Here is a 15,215-nt window from a genome sequence, read left to right on the forward strand (position 1 = left end):
GGGCCACCAAAAAGCTACAACTGAAGAACAAATGTCTCAAGACACACAAGGGAATGTTCAAATGGAGCCACCAACAGCAAAGTTAGAACCAAATTAGGGCCCCAAGAGGGAGAAAGAACTTGAGGGGGTATGCATTTTTGAGGCCGTTAAGAAACACTGAAATATGAACCTTGTACAGGCATCCACTGGATACAGCCGCTAGGTAGACCGTTACTGTGCCACCACTTAAACCCTATTTGACAAATGGCAACAAAAGGGTTCAGAACCTTGAGAGTGACGTACAAGTCAAGCTCTAAATAATGCCACCAACTTGTGAGCTTGAGCCCATGAGAAGCATGAATTAACTTGCTGGCTGGGCATCACGCAGAAAGAATCACACAAAGTATCTCCCCGATATCCTAATCTTTGTAATTCAATCTCTCAATAGCAAGGAGACAACACCCTAGAAGTGGGGTGAGGTGAATCATTCTGCAGATTCCAAGCAAAGCATAGCAGCAAGTCCAGCAAAACTGGGTCCGAGGTCCTCTATGCCCTGTCTGAAGTGATCCAAGATGATTGCTATTCTGCTTTGAGTCAAATTCCTCAGCACCAACATAATCAGCAGGAATGGAGGGAACGTGTGGATCAAGTCCAACTTTCAGGGAATCACAAGTGCACTGCCCAGGGAGCTTCCAACAGTACAGGGGACTCTGTAGCAGAAGACATTGCACTTCCTGCTAGAGGCGGAAGCAAGTAGGTTGATGTGGGGAGGCCCCCACATGGACAAAAACTGCTCCATGCTAGTTTGAGACTCAAGACAGGCGCTATAGCACATCTACCTGTATGTATAGAGTGCCGGCGAGGTGAGTCACTAGCACTGTCCTCAATTAACTAGATTAGGCCTCAGTCAAGGACTGTGCTGATAACTTCAGCACCAGGAGAAGTACAGGCCCAGGCCTGACGGTAATGACGAGGCCAGCTCTGTTGATGCCTTTCCCACACCAAAGCCTTTCGTCTCGAACACTATCTTACAAAACGACTCAAATTCCTCGGCATGGAGGAAGAAGTAGGGAATGACATGAATAAGCTGTATAACAAACATCTGAAATGCATTGGGATCTTCAGTGTCTTTCCTGAAGATGAGGAGTGAGTCCAAAACAACTTATGAGGGGTGATACATTTTCTTATTTTTCTCCTCGTCACTCGAGGAACGATGCTCTCAAGCCAGTTTATAAGGCATGGGGCATTGTCTTTTTCTGAATTTTCAGGAGAGATTTCTTTGGAGTTCAAATCTTGCTAGAGGTGACTGTGAGGGTAAAAATAGAATAAGGAATGATCATAGAAGGACCCCTGTGTTACCCTATCATTGTGTGACAGTATATTCTGTTTGCCATGTGCACGATGTTTAAACCAATGTTTCTAGCCTGCAATAAAGGTATACCGCACTGCGCATCTCACCCGTAGAATATCGCTTCATACACCGCTTAAGAATGCTTGCTTTCACGGTTCACCCTTCTGACACACACCTGTTTTGGCATAGCTAAGTGTTCCCCTGGTCTGGCCTTGTAGAGAAAGCCGGGTTTAGCTGGTGGATGTTGTCATATTACTTGACCTCTCGCCTGCCTCGAGGCGATTGTGAAACATTTGGGAGTATGCTTGCCTTGAAGAAATGCTTCACACTGTGCTGCTTTTACTGATAACACTAACGTGCACTGCTGAGTACAGCTGGCATCAAAAGGCTGTGCAATGAGGGATTGTCTCGGTCAGCAATTAAAGTTGCAAGGTATGACCAATACTGCTCTGCATTGTGGGTAGAATAATGGGGGAAACAATTATCTGAATCTGACCAACACCTGTGGGTGTCCCTGAAATTCCTGTAACAGGGGTAGATGGGCTAAGAGAATACCTGAACCGCTGAATAGAGATGGCAGGGCAGTTAAGTTTATGAGCTGTACCCACATCGCCAGCCACAGGACTTCATGGCATCTGGTGCAGATGGGGTTAGGAACGGACCTGAATCTGTAATAAGCCATAACTGGTCTACTGCGGGCAATCTTAGTCCTAGACACGTTTGCTCTTCTCAGAGCACGGGAAAATTGGCCGGCCGAAGAACCTGCTGCACCCAGAAATTTAAAGACCTTTACCGACAGATTGGTGCAAACCATTTTTGCAATTCGTCTTAGAAAAACTGATTGGGCCTAGATTAACTAGTGCAATCAGGCCAAGGGCAAACACCCCGCAGAGTATCTTGAACGACTAAAACAATGCTTTGAACAACACTCTGGGATTAGCTGCAACTACAGCACTGCAGGGACTAGTGACACACCTCATCATGGGATTGCAACCCAAGGTAGCCGAATGAATTAAAGCTGCAATGATTGGATGGGAAGGAAAGGGGTTGGTCGACGTTTTGTTGGCTGCACAACACTTTCACAAGAAGGTTAAAAGGCAGAAGAAAAAAAAACTTGATAGAAACCAAGGTTATGATGGTACAAATACAGAGTTTACAACCCTTGTAAGGAAGAGGTGGTTTCTCGGGACAGGGTGCTCTCCAATTGTTTCAGGCAGGACAAGCTGCCAAGGGCTATTATCCAAGCACAAACATTGACCAGTGCAATTATTGCAAACAGACCGTTCACTGGAAAGCTACCTGCCTGTATCAGCCCCAGTCGAATGGTCGGGCGGACAGATAACTGCACCAGGAGGGGCGGCACAAGGCCCCCTCCCACATTTATTACTAATGACCAATGTATAGGATTGCCAAAGGGTCCAAGTACTGTGTGTGCCCTAGTACTCTATTTGAAGACAAGTTGAAGAAGGTATTTGCCCTGTGATAGAATCCCTGATCCAACAGGGTATTGTGCCAACCCGGAGTCCCTGTAATACCGCGATACTGCCTACGAAAAAGTCAGGGAAATAAGTATATAATTTTATTCAGGACCTGCACGCAGTGAATGCTGCTGTACTACCTTTTCCTGTGGTACCCAATCCCACTACAATTTTGTCATGTATCCCTTACACTGCCAAGTATTCCACGGTTGTAGATTTCTATTCAGCATTTTTCTCTATAACCATACACCCTGGAAAATCAGTATCCCAGTGTTCACATAAAATCATGCAGTATATGTTCACTTGTCTCCCAATATGGTATTTAGAAAATCCCACACTGTTCTCCCAAATTCTAGATTCTGTACAGTTCCTAGGAGGGTCAACGATGGTGCAGTACGTAGACGATCTGCTCATAGCCCCCACCTCCTTGGAAGCATACGAAGATGACTCAATGGTTCTGTAGAAAGAAGCTTGCTGAAAAGGATCACAAGGCATCTAAAGACAAGTACAGTTAGCCCCTATTATTCGAACCCTGAACCTCTGCTATGGTCCCAGGAAGCAGAAGATGTCTTTGTCACCATTAAGAGAGCGCTTGTAACGGTTGCGGCCTACCAGATGACAGCATGCTCTTTGTCTTATTTTGCGATGAGCGCTACGGGTTTGCTCAAGGTGTGTTGACCCAACTACACAATGATAAACATTGGCCTGTATCCTACCATAGTGTAGTCCTGGACCCAGTAGCAGTGGGGCTCCCAGTATGTCGGCGTGCGGCCCTGAAAGGCCCCCTGGCTCCCAATAAATGTTTTCTTTGTGTTGCAGTTCCATGGTCACCCATCCTGTGTCTTGTCAGTTTGGTGATCCTCCAAGATCATGCTCTGGAGACTGGGAAAGTGACCTGGACTCAGCGTAGGTATAGCCTGGGAGCAGACTCCTTGTGGCGCTTCAAAGACTGCCCCCTGGTGGCACCAAAGGCACTACTCCCATACTTGGTTCGCATGGTCCATTCAGGTAAAAATGCAATGATCTTGTTGCTCTAGAGGGACTGGATAGCGCCTGGTTTAGCTTCTCTTACCCAACTCTACTGTGAAAATTCCCAAACATCATATTGTATAATGTTGGGAGAGTGGTGCTCACACCGCTATCTGCACGTCCAATACCGGAAGGTCAATTTTCACACCTGCAGATAAATTTCATATAGCTTCCTGCATGCATGACTTATTTGTACTGCCTTGTCGTAGTAGATTGGTTTTCGGGGTAGGTGGATGTTAGGCAGAAACCTGTGCAGTTCCCTTAGGGACCACTGCAAAAGGCTTAGGACTACAGGTGTTGGCAGTAAACCCAATTAGTAGCAGCCTGTACCACCCAGATTTACCTGGTAGCTGTGGCTGAGCAGCCAGACGTCTCTCAAGAAGAGTTAGATAGTATATAGAGTATACAAGATATGTACCAAAATACAGTAGTACAAGCAAACACTGACCAGAGCTTGGGTATAAAAGTATATAATTATTTATTTAAAAACACACTTTGTAAAATACACTAACACTAATATGGCAAGCAAGTTCAAACACAGTCACTGTTAATATATATACATCCCTGATTACTTATTGAACAAGTCTTAGTTAAAACACCACTTATTTGCAGACAGAGGTGAGCGCTTAACCTAAGATGGCACGCCAATAAGTTAGTTAAAAAGGGAGGGGAAAGGTAGAATTAGGAAAATACACAATACCAACACTTTAAGAGAACCAGAGCAAGTCAGAAAAGGCAGAGTCTACTGAGGAACAAGAAAGTCATAAACCAGGCCCACTCTTGGAGAGAGCAAGGCGAAATGTGTCCAAGATCACACAGTTGGATTGTACTTTAAAAAGTCTTTGCAGATAGTTCAAAAAGGGTTGGATCAGTTCAGAAAAAGTTAGTTAGCAGGTCCCAAGTCACCCCAGGATAGAGAGTCAAGGATTTACGGGACACCTTGAACAGTCTGTTGCAAGGGAGACCAGGCGGGACACAGTACCTGAAATGGTGAGAAAGCTCCAGCGGGGGCAGTTGTCCCTGGCAGCAGGTGCAAGTCGATGCTTCGTCTAGGGGAAGAGAAGATCTCGAAGTGGAGAAAAGCTGGAGGTCGTTGCACTGCCAGGGAAGAAACCAGCCGCGGAGTTTCCCGGATAAAAGGTACTACCCCTTTTATTCGCGGTAGTGGTGAAGCGTGGCTATCTGGCCGCCGGGGGGTTTGGCACAGGCGATTCGACCACGAGACGATCCAGAAAGGCGAAAGAGGGCGAACTGGTTATCCCCACCAGTTCAGAGGAAGAAGACTCTCCGGGATGAAGATCTTCTCTGTCATTGGGGAGTGGTGAGACGGTTCAGCAGAGGCGAACACAAACGCCATTTTAAAACCGAGTCCTGGCAAAAAGACCCAACAGGGGAATAAATATTAAATAAATAACCCAGCGGTATCTTTAACATTGCACCAAAAAAAGGGGTGCGTTTATGGGAAAATATTTTGCGTGGTAACTACTGCCACCAGCCAGAAACTCGACGAGGGGGGACTGCACAGTGCCCCCTCGAAAAACATACCCCGATGCAATCGAATTGCCCCGACCAGTACGTCCACAATATGATGGTTTGTACTGGTTCTGTTCACAATTCAAGACTAGTAAAGCCAATGGTGACTTTACATGCCCTGGGAGACAGTAGTCAGTCCCAGGGTATGGAGTCTGTTTGGGGGTCGCTACGACACCTCTGGGATACGGCACGGAGGGTGCTGTGTAACCCACATACCAAAAACACATGAAGCCCTATGGGGTAAAGGACCCCATAGCCCATAAAACACATACAAAGTCAAAGGAACACCTCAAATCATGTCTAAGAGTGGGAGGAAAAGAGTCTCCCTCTTCTCAGGAGAAAAAAATAAACCCCAAAAATCCAGCAAAGCTGCTGGGGGACACACTAGGTTTGGGAAATTAGCCTTAACAGAGAATTCTCCCTAACAGTGGAGGCTTATTCATGCAGAAAAGTGGATGCTATTACGGTTGCCAAGAAACTGCTTGCACAGTTTATCCCCCCTGAATTAGACTGCCCCTCTGCATAGATGCAATAGCGGTACCCACTTCACAGGTCAGGTTATTAGAGAAGTCTCCAAAGCGCTACAAATAGCACAGCAATTGCATTGTGCTTACAACCAACGTTCAAGTGCGCATGTAAAACGCTGCAACAGCAAACTTAAGTTAAAAATGCCCAAGGTATGCAGAGAAACCAGGCTGAAATGGACCCCTGCACTCCCTCTTGTATTGTTAGCCATGAGAAAAAACCCACAACACAAACATAGGTTTGTCAGCTCACGAAAACCTCACAGGTCGCGCCATGAGAACGGGCACTGCCCCACCTGCAGTTCCCTGAGCAGAGCTTAATGCTAGAGGATGACACATAGATTCAGTACTGTTGCATGTTGATTAAAACTGTCGGATCTCTCCATGCACAGGTCCGTGATGCCCTACCTGAACCAGTCGTGGGTCTGTGTCACCCTCTGCAGCCAGGACACTGGCTCCTAGTAAAGATTCACCAGCGACAATCATCACTCCAGCCGAGATGGTATGGCCCCTACCAAGTCTTGCTTACCACGAATTCTGCAGTGAAGTGTGAGGGGATCCCACCTGGATCCACGCTTCCCATTGTCGCAAAGTTCCCATGCCATCCGATGACACCACCAAGACCGCCGATCTTCCTCAGACAAGCTAAAGCTCCTTCAGTAGAATGTCACCGCCCCGGAGGAAACCACACCAATACAAGATCCCCTACTGGCCCATCATGTGCAGAGTCCGACACCCTGGAATCTCAAAATGCAACCAGACCGAGATACACCCTGCTATCCCAAAGAAGAATACCAGACATACCAACGTTTTCAGCAAAGTGGTGACTGGTTAAGTTGCTCATCACTGGATCCAACGTACCAGCCACGATGTACCCACCGCTGATTGAGGCAGCCCCCGAACCAAGAGTAGATGTAATTGGCCATATGTTCCCGGCATCTATGTGATTTTGCCCTTGCTGCCATCACTTGTTGGGTTTCATCTTTGTGACCATGACCTTCCTAGTTCATCTGGTGCTGGTACTTGTGAATGTTGTAGTGCAGGTAGCGATAGAAATAGCCAGCAACTCTAGAACATGTGAACTTTGGAACATTTGAAATTTGGATCATCTGAGCTTTTAAACACTTTGAACTGTGAACCAACGATTCACTCGCAGCAACTACCTTACAACCCCTGCTACACTGAGTGAAAGGACTGGCTGTGGCCACATTTTTCCTCCTACACCCTACCTGTAACCAGGCCTGACCAACTGAACTAAACAGGATCCCCTCACCTCTAACTGTTCACTCAGAAGAGCCCGAAGGACCCCAGAGTCAGCAGGGCCCACAAAAAGCATCACCAAGGCCACCATGTCTGGATATCTGTTATAGTAGTGATTGTAAGGTAAATAATGATCTCTGATGTAAGTATGTCCGATGCCTTCTGCACTTCCTGTCATGATGAGGGACCCACCGCTCACCCCTGGACCCACAGTGCAAACATCTATTTGAACCTCTGGTGGCAGTATGCCTGTATTTTCAACCTCATCAACTGCTGGGTGTGCACACACCTGCCTCATGACATGTCTGCCCAGTTCCTCATTGCCCCCATTCTGTTTCAGTGTGGAGACCTCTGCATGGAACCCAAGCTAACCACCCAGTCCTTACGCCCTAGACCCTGCCTGAACACCCAGTCACAAATGGAGTTCAAGAGGCCACTAAAATTCCCCAGACCAGGTACAGACCAAACCTGCTGCGCTTCATCTGTCCTCTATGGCAAATGGGCTCCTGTGCTATACTAATCAAGGGTCCCTGCATATGGGAACAAGCAAATGTCTGCATTACAGGTCCATTCGCACTAGTGTAGTAAATATCAATGCTATGTTTGCGCTTGTTCACATTCACGCGAGTTCACATTCACTCAATCCAGGTGCACAACATACTCCGGAAATTATTTAATCTGCAGGTATAAGGCTTATGCCTGGTTGGCCCATCAACTGGGGAGGGAGCTGTTACCTGTGAAATATCTTGCCTGTAGTATGCTACCCCTCCCCCACACACTTTTCCCTCTCTACTCCGCTTGAAGAGAAACATGGATTGGAGTCTTTCGTTGTGGCAGTGGGGTACCAGATACCAGCCATTGGGGTCAAAATAAACCGAAACCAATTGACTCAGCTATCCTGGTTGGAACAAGGTACTTACCTGTAACTGTTGTTCTCCAGCATGGGTCTGGCATGGATTCACATGCTCATGAATATTCCCCGTCGTCAGGCTGGGAATCCTCGGTAAAGAAAAAACCAGTATCAGTTTCGTTTCTGATCTGTCTTTCGTAGTAATAACCAATCACTGGTCTCTGCGTCATACTGACCACAGCCAATGACTGCCCTCTACCTAAGCACCGCCTCTGGCAGCCATCTTCAGATTTGGAAGCACGTGAAGTGGCAGTATGACCAAGTGAAGAGCCGCAGAGGGGTAGGCGGGAGGGTTCGCATGTGAATCCATGCCAGACCCATGCTGGAGAACAACAGTTACAGGTAAGTAACTTGTTCCTTCTCCAGCATGGGGACTGGCATGGATTCACATGCTCATGAATAAAGAATACATAGCAGTACACACATGCACAACCACGGGAGGTGGCAAAGGCTCAACATTAAGCATTGCATCAAACTCAACATTAAGCATCTTACCTCCTCACCAGGCTCACCTCAGGCGAACAGGTTGCGCAGCACTGCTTGGCCGACCCTGGACTCCTCCCTGGAATCCCGATCGACGCAGTAGAACTTCGTGAAGGTGTGCGTCGACCTCCACGTAGCAGCCCTGCATATGTCCAGCAGGGGCACACCAGAAAGGAACGCCGTGGTAGCTGCGATCGCTCTGGTGGAATGGGCTCTCGGACGGCCGGGCAGCGGTCGGTTTGCCAACCGATGACAGTACATGATACAGCCGGAGAGCCATCTGGAAATGGAAGCCTTCGAGAGAGCCTTCCCCTGATTGACAGGTCCAAACTTCACAAAGAGTTGTGACGTCTTCCGAAAACACTTCGTGCGGTCCACGTAGAACTTCAGCGCTCTAGCCACATCCAGCGAGTGCAAAGTCCTCTCAGCCGGCGACGAAGGCGACGGGAAGAACACAGGCAACACCAAGGGTTCGTTGAGATGGAAGTCCGACGGTACCTTGGGCATGAAGGAGGGGTGCGCCCTGAGCACTACCCTCGTGTCGTGAAAAGTCAAGTACGGGGCCTTGCAGGAAAGGGCCTGGATCTCTCCCACCCGTCGTGCGGAGGTGATGGCCACAAGAAACGCTGTTTTCCACGACAGAAACTTCAACGGGGCCGAGTGCAGAGGCTCGAACGGAGGTCCCATGAGCTTGGTCAGCACCACGTTGAGCTCCCACGCCGGGGCCGGAGCCTTCACCGGCGGGAACGATCTGAACAGTCCCTTCATGAACTCTTTCACCAGACGATGAGACCACAAGGACGTCCGTCCCGTGGTTCTGGTGTATCGGGAGATCGCAGCAAGATGAATCTTGATGGACGCGTGTGCCAGTCCAGCTTTGGCCAGCGTCAGCAGGTACGGCAGAACTTGGGGAGCCGTAATCCGTAGAGGGTTAATCTTCTGTGCGTGGCACCAGACAGAGAACCTCTTCCATTTGTGTCCGTAGCATTTAAGAGTCGAGGACGCCCTGGCCTTTGCAAGAACCTCTCTGCAGTGGGCCGGTATGTCGTATCCTCCAAACTCTAGCGCTGCAGGAGCCAGGCCTGCAAGTTCAGCGATTTCGGGTCGTGGTGGAGGATGGCGCCTCCTTCCCTGGAGAGCAGATCCGCGTCCACCGGCAGCTTGATTGGCGGGGACGCTGACAAGTCCAGAAGGTCCGGGAACCATATCTGCCTCGGCCACGCAGGTGCGACGAGGATCATCCTGCACCGTGACCTCTTGAGCTGGTTGACGAGCCGGATTAGCAGTGGCAAAGGAGGGAACGCGTAGAGGAACAGGCCCTCCCAGGGGAACGAGAAAGCATCGCCCATGCTCCTTGCCTGGGGAAACCTGCTGGCGAACCTCCGGCACTTGGAGTTCGTCGCCTTCGCGAACAGGTCGATCTGGGGTGTGCCCCACCGTCGGAAGAGGCGATCCACTAGATCCTGCCGTAGTTCCCACTCGTGGCACGAGCGCAGCTCCCTGCTGAGTGAGTCGGCGATGGTGTTTTTTATCCCTGCCAGATGAAACGGCACCAGAAACATCCCTTGGGCGACTGCCCAATGCCACAGGTCCTGCGCCTCCTTGGACAGTGCTGGGGACCTGGTTCCGTCCTGTTTTCTGATGTAAAACATGGTGGTGGTGTTGTCGGTGAAGATCCTCACCACCTTGCCCTTGAGGGACGGAAGGAAGGACCTGAGGGCCCAAAACACTGCACGGAGCTCCAGGACGTTGATATGTAAGGATTTCTCCGTCGGGAGCCAAAGGCCCCTTGCGTGCAGATTTTCGGTGTGCGCTCCCCACCCTTCCAGGGAGGCATCCGTGGTCACTGTCTCCTGGTGGGCTGGGGTCTGGAAGTCCATGCCCGCCGTCAGATGCGCGCGGGTGCCCCACCACCGGATCGCTCGTCGGAAACTCTCGTCGAGTGTGATCCTTTCCTCGAAGTTGCCCGTCGTTTGGATCCAGCGCGCGTCCAGGAACTCCTGCAACGGGCGCATCCGGAGCCTGCACATGGGAATGAGGTAGATGCAGGAAGACATCATTCCGAGGAGGGACTTGATGGACCTCACCTTGGCTGTGTCGGCCACCAACATCCGCTGCACCTTGCCCAGGATGGTCCTGGTCCTCTCCTCCGACGGGGAGGCCCGAAGGGACACTGTGTTGCGCCTCGCTCCCAGAAACAGAGTGTCTTGCGCGGGTACCAGGTGGGATTTGGCGTAGTTCACGGAGAATCCCAGGTCCGTGAGAAGTTGGACGGTCCTTGCCGTGTGGACCACGGCGAGCTCCCTTGTCTTGGCTCGGATGAGCCAGTCGTCCAGGTAGGGGTAGACGTGGATCCCTTCGCGGCGCAGCTGAGCCGCCACCGGTGCGAGGCACTTGGTGAACACCCTGGGTGCCGACCGTAGACCGAAGGGGAGGGCTTTGAACTGGTAATGCCGCCCTTGGACCACAAACCTGAGGAATTTTCGGTGCCCCTTCAAGATGGGAATATGGAAGTAGGCATCCTCCAAATCCAACGACGACAGGAAGTCTCCTTCCTCCAGCTCACCCAGGACGTGCTGGAGGGTGACCATCCGGAACTTTTGCGCCTTGATGAACTTGTTCAGACGTCGCAGGTCCAGGATGGGGCGCCATCCCCCCGTCTTCTTCACGAGGAAGTATCTCGAGTAGACTCCGGAGCCCCGAAGCCTCTTTGGGATGAGTTTGATGGCGCCCTTCTTGAGCATCGCCTTCACCTCCAGGAGAAGTTGAGGGACGTGAAGTTCTTTCCTGGCCACGGGGGGGACGCGCGGACACTTTCTTTGAAACTCGAGCGCGTGGCCCCGGGCCAAGGCGTCCAGCACCCAACGGTCGGTGGAGATGGACTCCCACACGCTGACGAAGCTCGCCAGCCGGCCACCCACCGGGGTGTTTCGGTGGGGGCCCGACCCCCCGGCCGGTTCAATCCTGCTTCGACGAGGCTTTAGCGCCTTGTCCTGGGCGACGACGGCGGGGTCCGCCAGGCTTTTCTCGTCCTCTGTAGGCCTCCTGAGATGACGAGCGGGCCGCTTGACGGTAGGAGGAGAAACCGCCGCCGGAACCTTTGGAGGCGCCCTTGCCTCCGCTGCTCCGAAAGGGCGTCCGTCGTTGTTGCAGAACTCCAAGGACCCGGGCCGTCTCGGTGTCCGCTTTAATGGCCTGAAGGGAATCGTCCACCGTTTTCCCAAACAGGTTGTTCCCATCGAAGGGCATGTCCAGGACTCTGGTCTGAACGTCTTGACGGAAGTCCGTAGCCTTGAGCCATCCACGCCGCCCAAGGCAAACGCCGTTGCCCAACTGGCGGAACCCAGTGTCGGCGATGTCCGTCGCAACGGTAATGGCGTGGTCCGAAGCCACCTCACCTTCCTGCAGGATCTCCAGGGCCTCTGCCCTCTTGTCGTCCGGCAAGAAGTCCAGCAGGAGAGCCAGTTTGTACCAGAGCTCCCTGTCGTATCGGGCCACGATAGCCAAGGCGTTGGCAGCTTTAATCGTCGTCGCTGCAGACGAGATGACTCTGCGTCCCATAGCGTCCAATTTCTTTCCCTCGCCGTCCGGTGGGGAAGTCGATGTGGAGGCCGCACCCCCCCCCCCCGCTTTTTTCCTGGCCGCCGCAGAGACGACGGAGTCCGGGGTAGGCTGCGCCCGGAGGCACAGGGGGGCCGTGTCCGGGACCCGGTACTTTTTCTCGTACCGGTCTCTTCTAGCTGGCGTCGTGGACGGGTTCTTGAGGAGGGTGAGCCCCTCATCCCAAATGTCGTCCAATAGAGGCACCGCGAGGACCGTCTTCCTCTTGGCCTCGCGCCGCTGATAAAGGAAACCTTCCTTCTTCTCCTCAGGGCAGAGTTGGAAAAGCTCGGATGCCCTGGCGATCATTGAGTGGAACGATCCAATCTCGTCGGGCGGAGAAGCCCTGGTGGGAGGCGACGACGGTACATCCTCGTCGGATACCTCGTCGTCCGTACCCGTCGCTGCCGTGTCAGTCCCCGTATCATCCCCTCGGGTGGACGGGGAGGAGGGCTGGAAGGGGCGCGACGGCTGAAAAGGAGGTGGAGGGTGGATCCTTCTTTTCTTGGTAGGGGGAACACCAGAAGGTCCCGGTTCTGGGTCCCCCGACGGGAGAGGTTCCGTCGGCAACGGTAGTCTCGTCCTTATCTCAGAGCATAAGGACTGTATAGCCAACAAAATGGCCGCCGAGTTGTCTCGCGGCGCTGGCAGAGGGGAATCCGACGGGCGATCAGGGGCCCCGTCGGTACCCTCGACGATGTCGTCGTCACCTGCGTCGGGATCCATCCCGACGGGCCGGTCTTCTTCCACGCCGAGGCCGTGGCTTAAGACCTCGACCAGCTCCTCCTCCGAGGTTGAGGCCGAATCTACGACGACGCCCTGCCCCCCCTTTTTCTTCCCCACGGGGGATTTCACGGGGGTCCTATCGATGGGCACAAAAGAGGACTCCCTCCGAGGTGGCAGGGAGACTCTAAGCCCTGAGGTCGCCACCACTGGTGTAGCCTCCACAGGCTGAGCCAGGGCCGCCGCGACAGTTTCGATAGAGGGCTTGGCCGGATGGATTAAGGCCTTCACCACCTTAGGTGCGCTCACCGCCTTATCCTTGAGGGGGGGGGACACTGCCTCGCTCCCCCTCCGCCTTCGAGCTCGACCGGGGCCTCTCCAGGAGCTTCGCCGGGTGCTCGGCCTTCCTCTTACCCGACCCAGAGCGTTGGCTCGTGGTTGATGGTGCCGGGGAGGGTGCGCCCTGCCTGGCGCCCGTAGAGCCCGACCGTTCGGCGCTCCCGGTGCCAGCGGACTTGCGGTGCTTGGCCTTATGTTGGACCCCCGTCGCCGGGGCGTCCTCAAAGGTCTTAGAAGACCGCTCGGATTTCTTCCTCTTCTTCTCGCCGGACGGGCTCTTCCCTTCTAGCCAGTTGGCGAGACGTTGATGGCGGTCCTTCATGGTCCGCTCCGACATGTTGCCGCAAAACGCACAGTTCTTCTCCACGTGCGTCTTGTCCTCATGTAGGCAGTAAAGACAAAAAGAGTGTTCGTCCTCCTTGAAGACGTTCTGCAGCTGGCATCCAGGGCAGACCCTGAACAGCTTTCCGGGCGTCAAGCTTCCCTTCTCCTGGGCCATGGCCGGGCCTGAGAAACTTCTGGAGTCCTCCAAAAGCGTAGCTTGACAAAATCTTCACCCTTGAGGGGCGCAGAAGAATCCGAAACGGGTCCCCGTTGATCGGATGGAGAGTCGGTGGAGCTTGAGGCTCTTTTGACCGAAAAAACGAAGTTTTTGAGAAAAAACGTGAAAAAATAGCACTAACGCTCGAGAGCAATAGCACGAGAATCCCAACACATGAACGTGCGGTAAAAATCTGAAGATGGCTGCCAGAGGCGGTGCTTAGGTAGAGGGCAGTCATTGGCTGTGGTCAGTATGACGCAGAGACCAGTGATTGGTTATTACTACGAAAGACAGATCAGAAACGAAACTGATACTGGTTTTTTCTTTACCGAGGATTCCCAGCCTGACGACGGGGAATATTCATGAGCATGTGAATCCATGCCAGACCCCATGCTGGAGAAGGTGGAAGACATTGCCAATGCCACCTCTGAGTCCCTGTCACTGTTGTCCCGTGAACAGCTGTCCATCTACACAATGGTGCTCCAGAACCTTATGGCCTAGATGATATATTAGCCTCAGAGAGGGGGCACCTGCGAAGTCGTAAAAAGTGAGTGCTGTACCTTTAGACCAGATTATGCTAGGAATATCACAGACATCACGCACATTCATAATACCGTCACCTGCTTACACACCGGCGATGATTCTGCCTGGTAATTCGCGTCATGGATTGTAGGATTGTTGGCCTTGCTAGGCACTTCGATTGGGCAAATCCTGCTCATAGCTGTGGTCATACTCCGAGGGTTGTCCTGTCTGTCCATGGAATGTAAATGCTTCCGTCAATGGCCATTCAGCTCCTGTTTAGAGGTTTCACAAACTGCTCAAGTAATGTACTGCCAGGTTACTGAAGATACAATTTGTTATGACAAGTGTGATGAGTCATGGGAGCTTGTCACTTCTCCTCAGACGAGAGCCCTTCCCTGTGAGGCTAGGGAGGTGAGGCCACTACCCAACAATACCATTAGGGGTTGTGGGAAACGGCCTCACAGGCAGAGACTCCCCTCGTGGATATAAAGACTCCCGTTCCGTGAAGGAACTCCCTGACCCATTTTCCCTTGGGACCACGTACTTGTCAGAAATCCCTGAAAACACTGTTCTGGTAAGGCTTCCTTTGTCTTTAATCCACAAATCAAGTCCAGAGAATATCTGGACCAATCTCCTTCATCGCAGTAGTGCTAATCAGAGAACTAAAAGCCAAGAGAAACTCAGAAGTAATCTCCCTCATCATAGTAGGGCTATTCCAGGATACAAGAATCAGAAAGGCATCAGGAGGAGTCTCCCTCGATGCAGTGATAATCCAAATAGGATTAAAGAGGAGATTAGACAACAAAAGCTGTCTGGAGTTAATCTTCAAACATCATAAGACTGAAGAATTACTGGCACTTCAAAACAAGCTTTTAGAAACCCATGGGAAGAGGTAAGGTAGAGAGACTTTTAAGGACTATTGCTAAAGAATATCCCAAGATAG

The 15,215-nt window shown here is 51.7% G+C and overlaps 1 protein-coding gene across 2 annotated transcripts in view; it reads right to left on the bottom strand.

The window, feature by feature from the left end:
- Positions 1-15,215, bottom strand: part of ABCC1 (ATP binding cassette subfamily C member 1 (ABCC1 blood group)) — a 2,255,476-nt gene that overhangs the window by 344,847 nt on the left and 1,895,414 nt on the right. The gene's annotated exons all lie outside the window — the stretch shown is intronic.

Source organism: Ambystoma mexicanum, chromosome 2q, assembly GCF_040938575.1.
Source record: "Ambystoma mexicanum isolate Mex_15411 chromosome 2q, UKY_AmexF1_1, whole genome shotgun sequence".
Classification (NCBI taxonomy): domain Eukaryota; kingdom Metazoa; phylum Chordata; class Amphibia; order Caudata; family Ambystomatidae; genus Ambystoma; species Ambystoma mexicanum.